Source organism: Falco cherrug, chromosome 5, assembly GCF_023634085.1.
Source record: "Falco cherrug isolate bFalChe1 chromosome 5, bFalChe1.pri, whole genome shotgun sequence".
In the NCBI taxonomy this organism is placed as follows: Eukaryota; Metazoa; Chordata; class Aves; order Falconiformes; family Falconidae; genus Falco; species Falco cherrug.
In genome coordinates this window covers 71,779,770-71,795,950 of record NC_073701.1, presented here as the reverse complement: position 1 = coordinate 71,795,950, position 16,181 = coordinate 71,779,770, and the positions used below count along the sequence as shown (strand labels likewise).

The 16,181-nt window shown below is 40.0% G+C and overlaps 1 protein-coding gene across 2 annotated transcripts in view; it reads right to left on the bottom strand.

Moving 5' to 3' along the window:
* The window catches only part of PPP6R2 (protein phosphatase 6 regulatory subunit 2), a 106,937-nt gene that overhangs the window by 69,533 nt on the left and 21,223 nt on the right, over positions 1 to 16,181 (bottom strand). For both annotated transcript variants that reach the window (XM_055711561.1, XM_055711559.1), the window contains one exon: positions 7,305 to 7,437. The gene's annotated coding sequence lies outside the window, so the exon portion shown is untranslated. The remainder of the gene's footprint in view (positions 1 to 7,304; positions 7,438 to 16,181) is intronic.

Sequence of the window (16,181 nt, the reverse complement as noted above, 5' to 3'; positions counted from 1 at the left end):
TCGGTAAAAGTGACAACTTTTTCTTGAAGATGATGGGCAAGTTCTTTGGATGAACTCAAGGAAGGGAATGGAGACCTAAGTGCTTTTTGGATCATAACTAAATATTTATCATTCAAAATGGATTTGTATTTTTTCATTATACTAACCATATTCAACTATTTAGCTGTCATTCTCTCACCTAACCTCATACCACAAAAAGATTGTTCCTGCCATCTACCATGATTCCCTTATTCTCCCTACATTTAATTTCCAATTTTGTAAAACTGGGGAAGTCCTGAGTTGCACAAGCATGTTATAAAGATTAACAGCCGTGAACAGCTTAAAATAAGCTTTCCATTACTGGGTATTTCTTCATCAAGCTGTTATCCTCTACCACCGGCCTGCCTTTATTTGTAGCCATGGCAGAATTTGTCTGAGATACCAAGAGGCTGCTCACAGCCACGTTGATATTGAAAACAATCCCTGTTACACAGCTTCTCAAGTTTCACTTTCCTTCCTTAACAAGTAAAAAAAAGAGCTAAATCGGAGTATGAGAACATGAGGATAAACATGTTAGGGTCAAGGTTCACATTCTTGCTGCTCAAGATAACTCCTGCTACTTTTCTTTTACAGTTGTTTCTAGCTCCTATATTGGGGGGGGGGGATTAAATGTACTCATTATAACTGCTATAATGACATTTGTCCAGTCTGCAAGTTTTCTTCAACAGTGGAAAACACAGCAAGAAACACCACAACCTGCTTACATCTAGCAAACACAGCAGCTAGAGACTAGAGATCTCCCCATTGCAGCAGGAGCCTGGACTGCTCCACAGGCTTGCCAGCCCAACTGGGTTTTATATGGATTGCTCACTCTGTGGGGATGAGACATCTTCACAGCAATACAGATCAGGGTAATGCTGAAGGAGCTGATAGAAGGCCATCAAGCAATTCTGCCTCCCAACTAGCCAGACATGCTGTTCATACCAGTCTATAAGGGACTTGAAGCCCTAATTCCCCCAAGTGCTTTCATCAGCTCTGAAGCAATTAGTGGTACTGACCTTTAACACCTTCCAATTGTCTCCAAATTACATCAAAGAGTCACTGTTGTTCACACTTAACTTTTAATTCGGGTTTTTTATAGATGTAAAATAGAAGATCCAAGTTGCTTATTTTCAAGCAGTTAATTCAATCACATCAGCACAGTTGACAGGTAGCTTTACCTGGGCAACAAGTTCACCAAACAGCTTCCTCAAGATCACATTTTGATTTACACTCAAAATAATCTAGGTATATTTTAAATCTTTATGCATAAATAGCACTTTCACTGCCCTCTGCACCTTTAACACTGTAATACCACAGAATGCTAGAAAACTTTTATTGCAAGACAGCTACTGAGCAAAAGAGGAGGGACTGATAACTTGGTCTTGGCAGGAACAAACTACAGACAGCAAAACAAGCAGTAGGGAGAAAGAGCTTTACAACTCATCACGTGCCTTGCTGTCCTATGACAATCACCTTTAGTGTCAAAATAAAATTCACAATTTAGTCCTCCAATTTGCTAGCTTTCTTCTGTTCTTGCTTGGAGTTGCAAAAATAAGGCTTTTAGAAAGCTGGGTGTGCTTGATCACATTGAAGGAACAAGCCATTTCACTGAAGGCTGCCACCAGCAGCAAGCTCTGGCAAATTGCATCATTAAAAAGAAAACAAAAGGACAAATTTCATATTACTATTCACCGTAAGAAACACATCAGGTTCATAACATTTTTATATAGAAGATTGGATTTTTTTCATTTATGACAGTGAACAACTTTTAAGAAAGGCAGGTGCTTTCCAGACACAGGGAAGAGCGACCACCCTTGTTCTGGGTAGTGTTAAAGAAAAAAAAAACAAAAACCAAAAAACCCCAACCTAGGCTACTAAGCAGATGGAGAACAAGAAGGTGTTTCTTGTCTTGGATTTTTAAACAGGAAGTAAATTAGTTGTTGCAACTTTTTTTAAACTAATCTTAAAACCTAGTCTCTAACAGTGCTCACCTGTGTGAGCTGGGGAAGGACAGATTTTGTCACAGCAACATTTGCTCTCTTCAGTTTATCCAGATCAATCCCTTCCTCCACCTCCTCCTCTTTTGTGTGCAAGAAATGTAATATACACAACTCTGAGGAGGCAAAGCTCGCTAGTCTTGTAATTCTGTACAAGAACAGGTAAATGAAATATTTCCTACATTTTTCTGAAAAAGTTAAATATTACAATCTTTCCATTTTATTATTAAAATGAATTAACTGTATATATTAGGTACTTGTACTACTGCACTAAAGCACTGGTACATTCAGGTTTTAATCCAGATGAGGCCCAAACACACAGGTATGAAAAATACCTTTTCCCCTGTTGCCTGCTACATCTCAGGTCTTAGTACTTTAATTTAGGTCATCTATGTCAACAGTAAACAAGAAAGATCTTCTGCTTTTTCAGGTGGACATCTCAAAGCCCTTCAGAGTTCAGAAATAATATGAGGAACTTTGGAGTATGTTATGAAAGGAAAAACCATAATGATTTAAGGAAACAAGTTTTCTGTAATGATATGCTGCCATTTCTTAAGATTAACTGCTTTACAGAGAACATTTCTAAATTTGATACATGTAGAATTAAACTGTCACTCAAACACCTGCTATTTGCCAACAAGACACTGCAGGAATTTTTTAATATTTAGAAGGTATGCAGAGGCTTCAATCAAGAAGCAGAACACCACACAAGGCAACCCCTGACTGCACACTGCATCTGGGATAGATGATTAACAACATAAATTTAAAAAATTATTTCGCCTTACTATGCATGTTTCTAATTGCTATTTTTTGTCTTACTCCTTATACAAGCAGAACCCCAGAATTCTCTTTTCTCCTCTGCAAGGCTTGTAATGACTGTTTCACCCCTTTGGTCTCACTTCATCTCATCCTTCCACTTATCAGTGATTTTCAGTTTGTGGCCTGGATTTAACAATTCTGTTGGGGGCAGGTAAAGGGTGTCTTTTTATAGCCTTCATCCAAGTGCCATTAAGTTTGGTACAATAGCCTCCCCTTTTTCTAGGAAAGGTCCAAAGGCGTCTGCAAAAATAATAGGTGATTGAAATTCACTGACTGAAAGTCTAGTAGTAGTTCTACACATCACAAAACTTACAGCATCTTGCAGTGCTTCTTTGACTGCCACCAACAAAAAAACCCAAAACAACCACTACCAAAAAACACTGCATCTACTACTTCCCCTAAAACTCTGGGTGAATTTTTGTCTTACTCTATTATCTGAATTTTACATTTGTGTTATTTTGCCTAGGAGTATTACTGTAGTCAGTTCTGTAGTTTCCAAAGGCTACCCTGAGCTTTACTGAATATGGGCACACATACAAGAAGTCCACAGCATTTTCCAACCTTTTAGAATGCTCTCAGCACTCCAAGACCAGTAAAAATGAACATGGAAGGCCAGCAATCATCACAGGCAAATCCTTCTGGAAACTGGGAGGAAATTACCAAGATTTACTGATATTTTTTTTTAAATGTAAGCCTATTTAAGCCCACTCCTGACAAAGTTAAACATTTAACATTTTCCACTTAGTTACTAAGTGGAAACACATGGAAATGCTGAGAGAAGTACATTATCCTACTTGTTTCCAAAAAGTAAGTATTTTTTAGTATTTCTGACTTTCCTGTAACATACTTTCTGTTATAAAAATACAAAGGACAAACATAACTTCATCAGCTACACTACAGCTGAAAAGTCTTCCTAGGTTCCACTTAATTAAGTCTGTCTCTTTAGTTTTGACAGGCATGGATTCCTGATATGAATTTTAATTATTATTACATGAGCATGATTTTTTCACTAAGTTTTAATACAGGATCTCCTTTATTTCCTCTATAGACATAAATATTTTTAAGCTTTGCTACACAGAGCAGAAGAAAAAAATATCTAGATAATTCTCTCAAATTGCAGTATCTGAGATAGTTATAGAACACACCTGCAAGTCAGATGGTAACATCACCAGGACTAGGTGGCATTAACCCAAGAGCTCTGCACCTTTAAAACACAGCTACTGAACAACTACGTGCAGGGAATAAAGTATCACTTTACTTAACCTGGTGAACTTGAAGCCTAAAACTAGCTTTTTAAGCAAACTGTTACACAATTTTAAAAACCCACAATGAAAACATAGAAAAGGACAAGGACAGTACAATCGATGATCATTCATCTGAATTCCCACAGGAGTATTTTGCACAAGCTTCTCCAAACAACTTGAAAGAAAAGCTCACTCTCTTTTGGGAATCAGCTAGTTAAAACGTAAGAAATAAATCAAAAGCAAGTTAAAAAAAAGAAAAAGACAGCAAGTAGGGTCCCACAAGAAACAGGTCTGCTCAATGTATTTCTAAGTAATCTCAAGATTAATAGAAAGAATAGCAAGGTTGCAACATTTAATGGCAACAGAAAGATTATTTAACTTAAACCCACCAAAGCTGTGATAAACAGCTGCAGAATTATTTCATGTTAATAAAAAGCCAGACAATGAAATGGCAGATTTAACTCAGTGCTGACAAAAGTACTAATCATGGGCGAAAACCCACGACTAAACAACAACCACTAATTCAATTAACATTACTCTGGTCAGGGACCCGTGGCCATCCAGCACTTTCAGCTGGAAGTGCCCAAATCTTTATTATGGACACGCTAGGAAAATAAATACTTGTAGGGTTTATAAACATCACCAACAGGTATTTGAGCAGCAACTGCATCACTTCAGGTGAATCTGTCTTTTTGAAAAGAGGACAAGCAAGGGATAAGCAATTTGTCCCATCCACTATGTTCCAGAGCTTGTGAATCCTTTCCTCTGCAGTTAGTTCAGTCTAACCCAGGAGCTTTCTGGGACCAGTCAATATCTGCAGTGTCCCCTGGATCCTCAGGAAGTCTCTCATTCTCCACCAGTTCTGAAGCCAGGCTGTCCACCTGCCACTTGCTCACCCAAGATGTATCCCACATTCTCCTGCACCATAAGTTCTTTCCTGCTGAACTTTCACACACTCACACTCTGTTGCGTGGCCCATCCCCCTACATTCTGGGAACTTATTCCCCCAAGTATGCTCAGACAATCCCAGAAGGAGCCATCTCCCCTCTTTCTAGAGGGCTTCACCTGACCCAAGTGCCACAGTGAGGACAAAGCAACCAACCAGCCCTCCTCTGTGATGCACAGCAATCTTTTTCAAGAAGCGTGACATTTTAACATACAAATAAGACGGCTCCTGTTTGTTACAACCATTTGGAAATTATCTTGGAACCACTGTTTCAAGGACCTCAATAGAGAGCAGCAGTCAAAGAGGTAAAATTAACATCAAAAGTTATTACAAGAAAGAATAAGCAAGTAAACAGAAGGCATGACATCATCTGCCTATTGTGTGTTTGCACCTGGAGTGCTGGTCTGGTTTGCTTCTCTCAAGAGGAGACAGAAGAACTCAAACAAGTACAGCTGGTTTGATTAGCTTCTCTTAAAGATCGAGCAGAACATGAAACAGTGCAGCTTCTAATGAAAGATGCATAAAATTTTACTTGATACATGACTACAGCTCAAAAAAACAATAGATACAGAGAAAGGTATGAATGGTATTAAGAAGGTGAATAGACTGTTGTTTACAGCCTCCTATAAACCCAAGAACCAGGACCTCACAAAGTTACTGAGTAGCCAGCGGGCAGAATGAGACACTAAGTACGTTCTGCATGGGAAAAAGAAACCCTGTGGATGGTTATGGAGTCCAAAAGCTCAACTGAGCTCCAAAACTCAGCTGCCTACGCCAGTTCATAAAAACCAGGTTAATAAAAGACCCTCAAATGTTTTACAGCTACTGCTGTTTCTCAAGAGTCATTAACTTGGGTGACTGTCAGAAAGTGGCAGAGTCAATCCTACATTTATACTGTTCTAAACTTCTCCCAAGTACATCGTTAGCAGCAGCAGGTATTGGAGGCTCCTGAGCCAGCCAGACCTCAAGCATGACTGTAATTTGCCACACTGGGCTACACTTAATTCCAGCTGCTTGGTTTTTTGTTTCTATATACTTCCCTGGCATAGATGACTGAATGTCTGGGTACCATCCACATGCTCTAGTTCCTAGATAGCTTTCATCTATTTTCATAGCCATAAAATGGTTTGGGTTGGAAGAGACTTTAAAGGCCACCTAGTCCAACCCCCCTGCAGTGAACAGGGGCATCTTCAACTAGACCAGGTTGCTCAAAGCCCTGTCCAGCCTGACCTTGAATGTTTCCAGGGATGGGACATCCACCACCCTCTCCGGACAAACTGTGCCAGTGTTTCACCACCCTCAGAGTAAAATATTTCTTCCTTATGTCTAGTCTGAATTGACCCTCAATTTTCACCAGTTTCAAGCCATCAAGTCAGACATGCAACATAAATATAACCAATTCCATCAGCAGTAGCATCTTTATTTACAGCTCACCTAAATCCTACACTTTCCTGCAACAAAACTTAGGGTCTCCTCTTTCTTTTAGGAGTTTTCAGAATGCCTTTAATTCATAACCTATTTCCCCAGGAAGCCTTTCTTTATGTAAAACCTCTTGCCTTTATAGCATTAAGAAAGCTTTTCCTAACTGAATTACCAACAGGAAAATGACCATGTCAGCCAGCTCCACTGCTGGCACCACAAAGGATTGCAGTGCTTCCCCAGGCAAGCAGTCCATCTCCAAAAAATCCTAAGGCAGTGAATCCCCAATGTAATTACCTGCTGCATGAAAGGGCAATTCCTCTTGTGTGCTTTAAACTGCCTGCTTGATGATTTTCTTGGATGCTTCCAATTTCTCACCTCACAAAAACCTGTGAGTAATCATGGCCTGTTCACTTTCACTACTCCAATGACAAAACATAATACATGTCATTTCCATATTGTTAATTCTGGGGAACAGCAACAAGCAGTTCCCGAAAGTATAGATAGCCACTAGGAAAAAAAAATATTCCCATCTTCTTTCCATCAATTATGCACATGAAATTAGAGCTCAAGTTTTGAGAAGCACTTACCAGTTAAACCTGGTTTAGGGAGTAATTTGACCAACATACCATGACTAGACTGCAGACTCAATACCAGCAGAAGAACTGAGATTCCTGACTGTACATAACCTCGATCTCATCAGCAGTACCATTCCAGTGACACTACAGTTCCCTCTCAAACAACTCCAGATATTAAATATCAAGAACAAACTCACCAGCAAACACCAGAATACATAATACAGCATTATAAAGCATGGTGCCATTACTGAGCTTAATAAGGAAAGGCAGATGCACCTACCTTCAGTAGAAGTTATTTCAAATGTGAAATCTTCCCCACGGACAGAGAAACATTTGGGTTACAGTTCCTGGAATATACCCAGCTTCAGAAAATTATTTTCATCCAGTGTGAATTCCTTCTCAAGCTTCCTATCCTGAAAAATATTTTTTAAAGTTACTATTAACCAAAGGTAACTGAGGGCCAAAGATACTTTTTTTTCCCCCCTAAGGGAACTTCCACACAACCTTTCAGCCAGAAGAAAAATTTGCAGAAGACCGCAGGTGACTAACGCTCTTTGAGAAGCCATCACCACAACCATGTCAGACATACTCTTTTCAGTTACCCCCAGCTTCTGCAGCATGGGGCAAACACAAACCTTCATTCCAAGCTGTGACTAGCAGGGGTTAACAGCCCCTTTGCTTCAGAGCCCTCCACTCAGCTGTGAGACTTGTACCTCATTCAAGAACATGCTTGTTTTCTTGACATCACTTCAAAAGAAACTTATAGGTTGTCAAGGAAACCTAACGGTCATTTTCACTTGTTCCAAGAATAATTGCAGCAACAATACAAGTATTTCACATTCAGTCTGGGGCCCCCATCACCTCTACAGAGACAGCCAGGCACTCGCCTCCAGAAGAGAGTTCATAGTGGTTTCAGAAGGTGATTCACAGAAAGGAAGCAGGCAAGAGAACTAATCTTGGCTTAGCCTGCCGAGCTCCTCCCCACAACTGACCAAGCCTCTCTCCAAACCCAAGTATTCCTTTTGTACTGGGGGGGGTGGGGTGGGGGGTGTTGTCACCAAATAGAAAATGACAGCAGTCAGTCCCTACATCGAATTATAACATTCCCACACTATCACAATAAAAAGAGTACACTCACATTACAGAATTGTATAATGGAGTGGGTTGGAAAGGACCATGTAGTTCCAACCCCCTGCCAGGGGCAGGGACACCTTCCACTAGACCAGGTTGCTCACAGCCCAGTCCAGCCTGGCCTGGAACACTTCCAGGGATGGGGCAGCCACAGCTTCTCTGGGCCGCCTGTGCCAGTGCCTCACCACCCTCACAGTAAAGAATTTCTTCCTTAGATCTAATCTAAACCTGCCCTCTTTCAGCTTAAAGCCATTCCCCCTTGTCCTATCACTACAGGCCCCTGTAAAAAGTCCCTCTGCAGCTTTCCTGTCAGCCCCTTTAGGTACTGGAAGGCCGCTGCAAGGTCTCCCCGGAGCCTTCTCTCCTCCAGGCTGAACAGCCCCAGCTCTACCAGCCTGTCTGCCTAGGAGAGGTGCTCCAGCCCCCTGATCAATCTCTGGCCTCCTGTGGACTCACTCCAACAGGTCCACGTCCTTATGCTGGAGGCCCCAGAGTTGGATTCAGCACTGCAGGTGGGGTCTCACCAGAGTGGAGTAGAGGGGGAAAATCACCCTATTACTAGAGTGAATAGTTCATATTAAATCACTATTATCAGGGTGAATTATTAGGGCAAATACCCTACATGTCCAAACAGTCTTGCAAACCTCAACATCAGAACCCAGAGAAGGCATGACAGCATAACATAGACAAGCACTAGCAGAAAGAGCAATGTATTTTCTCATCTTCTTAACAGTAATTCTTTAACCGCATGTACAATATTCACCCAAAACCAAAGTAATCAATTTGAATGAACAGTGTTCACTATTTTATTGTGCATATTTAAGGTATGTAAATTTGATGCTTTCTTTTTTCCCCAGCACTTCTCCTACAAAGTCTTTTAAACATTATTAAACATAAAGCATAGATTTAAAATCCTAACCTGAGGCTCAACAACTAAAGTACTGCTCTGAAAACAGACTGAATTGTTTTCCAAAAAAGTGACTGTACAACTCAGATGTATTTAGAACACAGCAAGAACACTCTTAATAGAGCTTGAGAAAAAGCTACGCTTTTTGATTCTACAAAAAAAGTCAAACTATTTGAGGGATTAATTTGTAGTTGTGAATATCTGCTATATTTCTCCTTAAAAGCAAAGGGTGAGAAGACAAGTTCTGAGTAATTAATTTAAGTCTGGTAGAGTGCAATCACTATTTAGAAACTACTTTATTATGGAAATTCAGAACATCTGCACCATTCTGACACTTTTTTGTTTGTTGCACTTGTGGTCACGCTAAACCATACTTCACTGCACAGCTCCACAAGGTACACAGTGTTACTTCAGCCCCAAATCTGTTACTTGTGCTTAAATCCCAACACAAGCAGTCCTGTTGGATTTACTGAGCCCAAAAGTCAGGCACGTGTTCACAAGTTTACATAATCTATGTGTAGGTGGTCAGCAGAACAGCAAGCCAATCCACATACAGCATCCTTTGCTCCCTCCACGCTTTAACACAAAGTCCACACACAAGACCCACACAGAACAGGAGCAAGTACCCATCTCGTTCTTACCAAAAGTGCACTTCACAGCGGTGTTTCTTAAGGACACAATCAAGTCAACCTTACTGAAATGCCCTTCCCAGACTACAGAACAGTAGGAGCAAGCCCACGTGACACTGCCTTACTAACTTGAAACAAGAGGAAGGATTTAATCTCTAACATTTCAAGTGACTGACATCAACCTCACAGATCTGTCATCTTTAGTTTTTATGCTACATTTACCTCTACTTTTCTTCAATTTCTTCAATTATTTTTTTGAATTGAAATAATTAATAGATTTCCAGGTAAAAGCAGTAGGACAAGGGGGTCTACTACATTTCAACACAGCTGAAAGATTTGGATAATGTGCTTAATTACTTTCTTACATTCTGAACACACACTGCTGAGATTCCAGCCTTATTCTCTTCCAAGACATGTACTTTATTTTATCCGACAACCAATTTGAAAGAAAGCACAATAGTTGGTTTATATTTTTTACCTTCTCTCCTACCGATTTTAAATTTTTTGCTCAACTCATCGCACGTCAGCCAGCTACATACACATACATGTTCAAAAATTTGTTCAAAAATAGTATACCCATATAAGTTTAGGTCAAACCACACACAGGTTTCTATGGTGTCAAACACAAAGTGTCTCAATTCTTATAGAAGAAATTATCCACTTCAAAACAACTACTGGTATGTCCAGTGAGTTCCAAAAATAGGGCAGAGAAATAAATCCAGTAGATCAAACACACTCCCTATACTCACATACTTCAGTGGAAATGTAACCTAACTTAGGCTATGAATTCTAGAATATACTCAAAACAGAGTATGCCACGACTCCCTACAGTACAGATACTGCCTTAGCGAGGTGAATGGACAGCTAGTAGCACATTCTTTTAAAAATGCTTCTGTATGGAGACAGAAGCATTCTTAGGCTCCACAATAAAACAACTGAGCACGTGTGGCCTCAGAAAAGCAGAACCAGCCCAAGTCTTACTGGTGTCACAGGAGCTCTCATATTTGGGAAAACCACATCACTTCACAGAAACACTCAAACATGGGTTAATGCCACTGTAATCCAACAGTAGGACACAGCTTTTCCATTTGGGGAGATACAGCTCTGAATCAGGCTAAATTCAAGCTGACTACCTTCCTTACTCCAACAGCACATTTTTGATTCTTTGGAAATCAAATGGTTGTAGATGCCACTGTGCTAGACCTGCTCCTGTTCTCCAGGCCTCCAGCACACACATTCCAAATTACTTTCACTGCAAACTTCTCACTGGTAAGGCAACATGCCTAAAAACAATCAATAGGAAACTGATTATTGTGAATGACAATCTAATCAAAAGAATTCACTGCCATGCCATAAAAGCTAAAGAGTTTTGTAAAGTTCTATAGATCTCTGCTTTAAACGGGTAATGAAGTTTTGGACTCATCTGCTCAAAGATGCAGATGGAAACCCTGTGAAAGAACAAACTGAAGTCCTCATAATGTACAGAACAAGCCAGCTGCTCAGTTGCTGCTGTTGAGTAGCTGCTTAGGGGGAGAGGGTCAAGTGGGGAATATTTCAATTCATGGTGGGGTTTGGGGTTGGAAGAAGTTGTCTTGTTCTTTTAATTTAGCTTTCAATTCCACCAAGAGAAGTTTTTCATATGTGCTACACATCACTACCCAAGACCGGACATAAACAGATCCAGCCTGACATGTGCTAGTAACCCCTGGGCTCCCCTGCATCCTCATCCCCAGGCACAGCACAGAGCCTACTTTCACATTGTGGCACTGAAAAGGCACGGCACTGTGTGAAGAGCCTCCAAGGGCTCAGCACCACTGACTAATACTTACCTGCACAGTACCATCACCCTGATGAGCCCAGCATTTCATGGCACCACATGGTGTCATTACTTTGTCATCATTACCTGTCTTGTAATCACATATCCCTGAAAAAACAGATTACTCTTAGGTATGCAAGCAACCGGTGAAGTTGTTATACAAAGAATGAGAGGCTGATAAATCTACTGTTTAGCATTTCTTAATGATTTCCAGCTTCAAAGCAGTCACACGCCAGCCAAACCTTTCGAACAGTTGTTGGAACCAACAAGGCAGAAAAAAATTGAACCACTTTCACTTTATGAAAGAACACTGGCAAAATGCCCACGTAACTTGCCCAAAGTCTAGTATGAGCAAAATCTAAAGGAATTCAAGAGACTGCTGATTTACAGCTCCTTTCATTAGACAGCATTTGTTTCCAAATATCCAAAATAACTAAAAATAGCTGTGTCTTTCATATAGAAAGACACGCTTCCAAACATATTAACAAATTAAAGTATCAATCAAGAGTGAAAGATCAGTTCATATACAGTTTAGTTCCAAGCCACTATGAAACTGAAGTGTACTGCAGCTTTTCCATACGTTTTTCTTCAAACATCCTGTGAGTAGAGCCTATCTTCCCTATCACTGCTTCTCCTTGTGGTCCTTAAGACAGCGGGGTTTCAAGAGATATTCCACAGCCTTTTTATGGAATCCACTCAGATAACTAAGAAAAGCTCATTAACAAGCAGCCTAAAATCCACTATATAAACCTCTCCGATACCTTTGAAACAGCATTTACATTTTAGCAAGTCATGAAAAACTGTTAAAAATTTCTCAGCTTCTCAACTACCTCCTGAGCCCTCTTCAGGAAATTTCCACCTAAAAAAAATACTTGCTGAAGGATCTGCACAATCTATTATATGTACCCTTCTATTACTTTGGGTAGCATGTGCCAAGGTAACACATATAACAATGGAAAACCAAAAGACAGAATAGGCACTACACAGAAAGGACTGCCTCCTGACATCTCTGCTGGAGAAGGTCGATTCAGACTCAACCCTGCGAGCCTCCAGAAGTCAGCCTGAATCCAAGCAAGACAGCACCATGGGCACCAGGAGAGCTTGGATGCTTCTTGCAGTGCTCCTCTGCTTAAAAAAATCAAGACATTAAAAACAGAGCACACGTAAGGAAGCTGTCGGTAAGCAGAGAGCTCTCCTTAGGCTAGTCCTCTTTGGGGGGACACAGGAAGAGGTGACCAAACCACACCAAGGCACCCAGAGGCTGGAATACCTCTTCCAGAGGCTTCCCTGCAATGAATCCACATAAACATTTCTATTAAATACTAGCAGAGGAGGGTTGTTTATCTGGAAAATATATCTGGAGAGGAAAATACTGAGGAGAATGAGAATTCCTAGATAAAAATAATCAAAAGGTATATTTAACTCTTACAAAAGAGCATCTATGGCTAGCTCTTCTGATGGCTTGGGCACAGCAAGAGAGAAGCAAGACTCCTGCCTTCCCCTTATGTACCAGCAGCACCTCACAGTAGCCAGCAGCACAATATAAGCATATGAAAAAAAGGATGCATGGTTTTGTTAATACTATATAAAAAGTAGCTATTTTTGAAGAAGTTTAAAGTCTTCCCACTGCTTTAGTTACTTTCATATGATTGATCAGAAATACCAAGATAGATAAACTAAATTCAACCTTTTATATAAGCTATAATGTCCCTTAAGACTTTATTAGTAAAGTTAGTGTTTTAGTTATCCAAACAGAGTGAAAAAAACATGTCTACAGGGTATCTCCATGGCAATTAGAGAGTTCAACAAAGGAACACATAGCTTACTTAAAAACAGTATCAGCCACCAACAATTCTCCAGCCAATTTTATCACCGCTTGCATTATATTTTGGAATTCATTCAGCCACTTCCTACCTACTTTAAGAGCTGTCACACAAAAAATTATCATAATGCAAAGGAAAAGTAAAAGCCCAGCATGAAGCAGTCATCCCTTCCATCTTTTCCCCTCTGGTGCAACAAGTGACAAATGTAAGAACTATTTAAGACAGTCCTATGCCCATTCATGGGGTTTTATACAATCAACACTTGCATCAAATTTCTGAAGTTGGGCTTTTTTGAGATCACCAACTTTTTCCTAACCCTACTGCTCTCAAGACAACACTGCCAGGAATTCAGGTATAAAAAGGTGTAACAGCTGTAAAACTACCAAAGAGAATAATAAAAAAGCTTATTTATTATTCCAAAAGATGGTTGAAAAATCAGAATACTTCGTATGTCTTCTAGAAAGCAGTCAAGAGTTCACCCTCCACAAAACACAATAATTTATCCTTGGGTCTTCAACAAGTTGCTGTCAGCTTTAGCATCTGCATTGCTCCACAGGCACTTGGGCATCAAGACAGCTTGACAAAGCTGCGGCCTCGCACCTAGTATTGATATCTTATTTGGAAATTAATTCATAGGCACTAAGGAAAAGACTCCCAGAAAGTGTGCTGCTGAGCACGGGTGCCACACTAATCCTCAGCTAAAACTGCAAAGTTAAGCCAAACATCAAATGACCGAGACTGTTACTCCAGATATTCTTGACCAATTGTAATGCACAAAATCCTGCATTCTGCTGCTAACCTACATGCAGCCCCAAGATCACTTAGATGATGTTTGGTCTTTTCCACGTCTTCATTTCCCACAAAAAAAATAAAATAAATAAAAATCCATTCATCAACTCTTCTGAAACTCAACCATAATATGGGAAGTTAAATATTCCCATAGTCACTAGTTATAACAGCAAATAAATACAACAGCTTAGAGGGACCACTGCGCAGTTCATGGATGCTTCTGACATTTATTAGTATACACTCAACATTACAAACAGGTATTTTTTCAGAAACTATGCTGTAAACAAAGTTACAGGGAATCACAGAATCATGAAATGGGTTGGATTGGAAGGCACATTTAAAGACCATCTAGTTCCAACCCCCTGCCAGGGACAGGGACACCTTCCACTAGACCAGGTTGCTCCAAGCCCCATCCAACCTGGCCTGGAACACTTCCAGGGACGGAGCAGCCACAGCTTCTCTGGGCAACCTCTTCCAGTGCCTCACCACACCCCCACAGTAAAGAATTTCTTCCTAATATCTAATCTAAATCAGCCCTCTTTTAGTTTACAGCCATTCCCTCTCATTCTATCCCTACAGGCCCTACTAAAAATCTTCTTCCAACTTCCATTGTCACTTTACATCATTTTCAGAAGAGAGTTTGGCTCCCTGCACATTTTCAGAGCACTTAAAAGTTTTATATAAATTGCTGAAATTTTAAAAAAGCCAACACCAAAGAAACAAAATTTTATTCATGGACAAAACCAAACTGAGCTACCATCCTTTTTAAGTGATGTACATTCTGCAACAAAGCTTCACCTCTCACTAAAGACTAAATGCTGTCCTTGCTGAATTTGAAGTAAATGATGGCTGTTTTGGAACAAGATGAAACAAGGCCAGTTGCATCTTCCTGCATTTTCACAGGCTACAAACTTACAGCGTAAGATCCAAGGGGCCTGTATTTCCACATGTCTCTCAAACTCTTCGTTACTGTTTGAGTTACTACTTGGTCTCTCATGCAAAGATCTGGTTTGGTTTTAATACTTCCCACAGAGAGCAGAATAGTAATCTTAGGTTTGATCAGCCCCTTAAGCTTTAAGATAATTTTCAGTATCAACAGTATTTCTGCAGAAACAGTACTGTCTAGAGTCCAATCTCAGCTACTTTATCACAGTCATTCAGTCACATAAAGGGTACGAAATACCATTTAAAGGGTCAGTAACGAGTTCAATCTCAGATTACATTTTAATATTGTATTTTTCATATAAGAACAGAAGAACTCCTTTAAATAATTAGTGTGGGTATATACCCTCTCATTCAAAGAGACTACAGAATATTTGCCTTTTTCCACTCTCCCTGGAATTAATTTTCTGTCCTAACTGCAGGAGCAGACAGCCTGCTCCCCTCTACCGATAACTGCTCCCAGCCTCTGCAATTCATTTATCAGACTTTACACACACACTTAACAGCAAATATCAGTTTAAAAAACAGCCATTATAAATTCAAGTTCAGAGTGCCTGCATATTTATTTCCTTCTCCATCTGGACATTTGCAAAATGATATGCAAATCATGAGATACACAAAATGATACTGGTAATTATAGAAGTAACCGAGATCAGTTACTATTTTAAACCTTTGGCCAAGCACTGCAGATGTCTTTCACAGAAGCTGACCCACCCACAAAACCAGCATGTTACCGTGACAGAACCTGCACAAAATCTCTTCAAAACTGTTAAGTACAACTCAGGATGAACATGAAGTCATTATGGTTTTTTGAGTTAAACAATAAAGACTGCAGAAGGCCCCATTCACAAGGTCAGGCATAACCAGATAACTAAAAGTAAACTGAAGATTATCTAGTGCAGTTATTTATGGCAATAAAATGCCAAACTGCCAGAAGACACCAGAGCTGTGGCAGAGGAAGAAATCAAGGACAGTGTTTTATTGTCAAATGTGCTGGCTGGAAAGAAGCTGAAGTCTACAATAAATCACTTGCAGAGGTATGGAAGGCTCCCAAAAAGCATCCTACCGTTTCTTACCTAGCATTAATAACAGAAGTGTCACACTGAAGCCCAGTGATTCA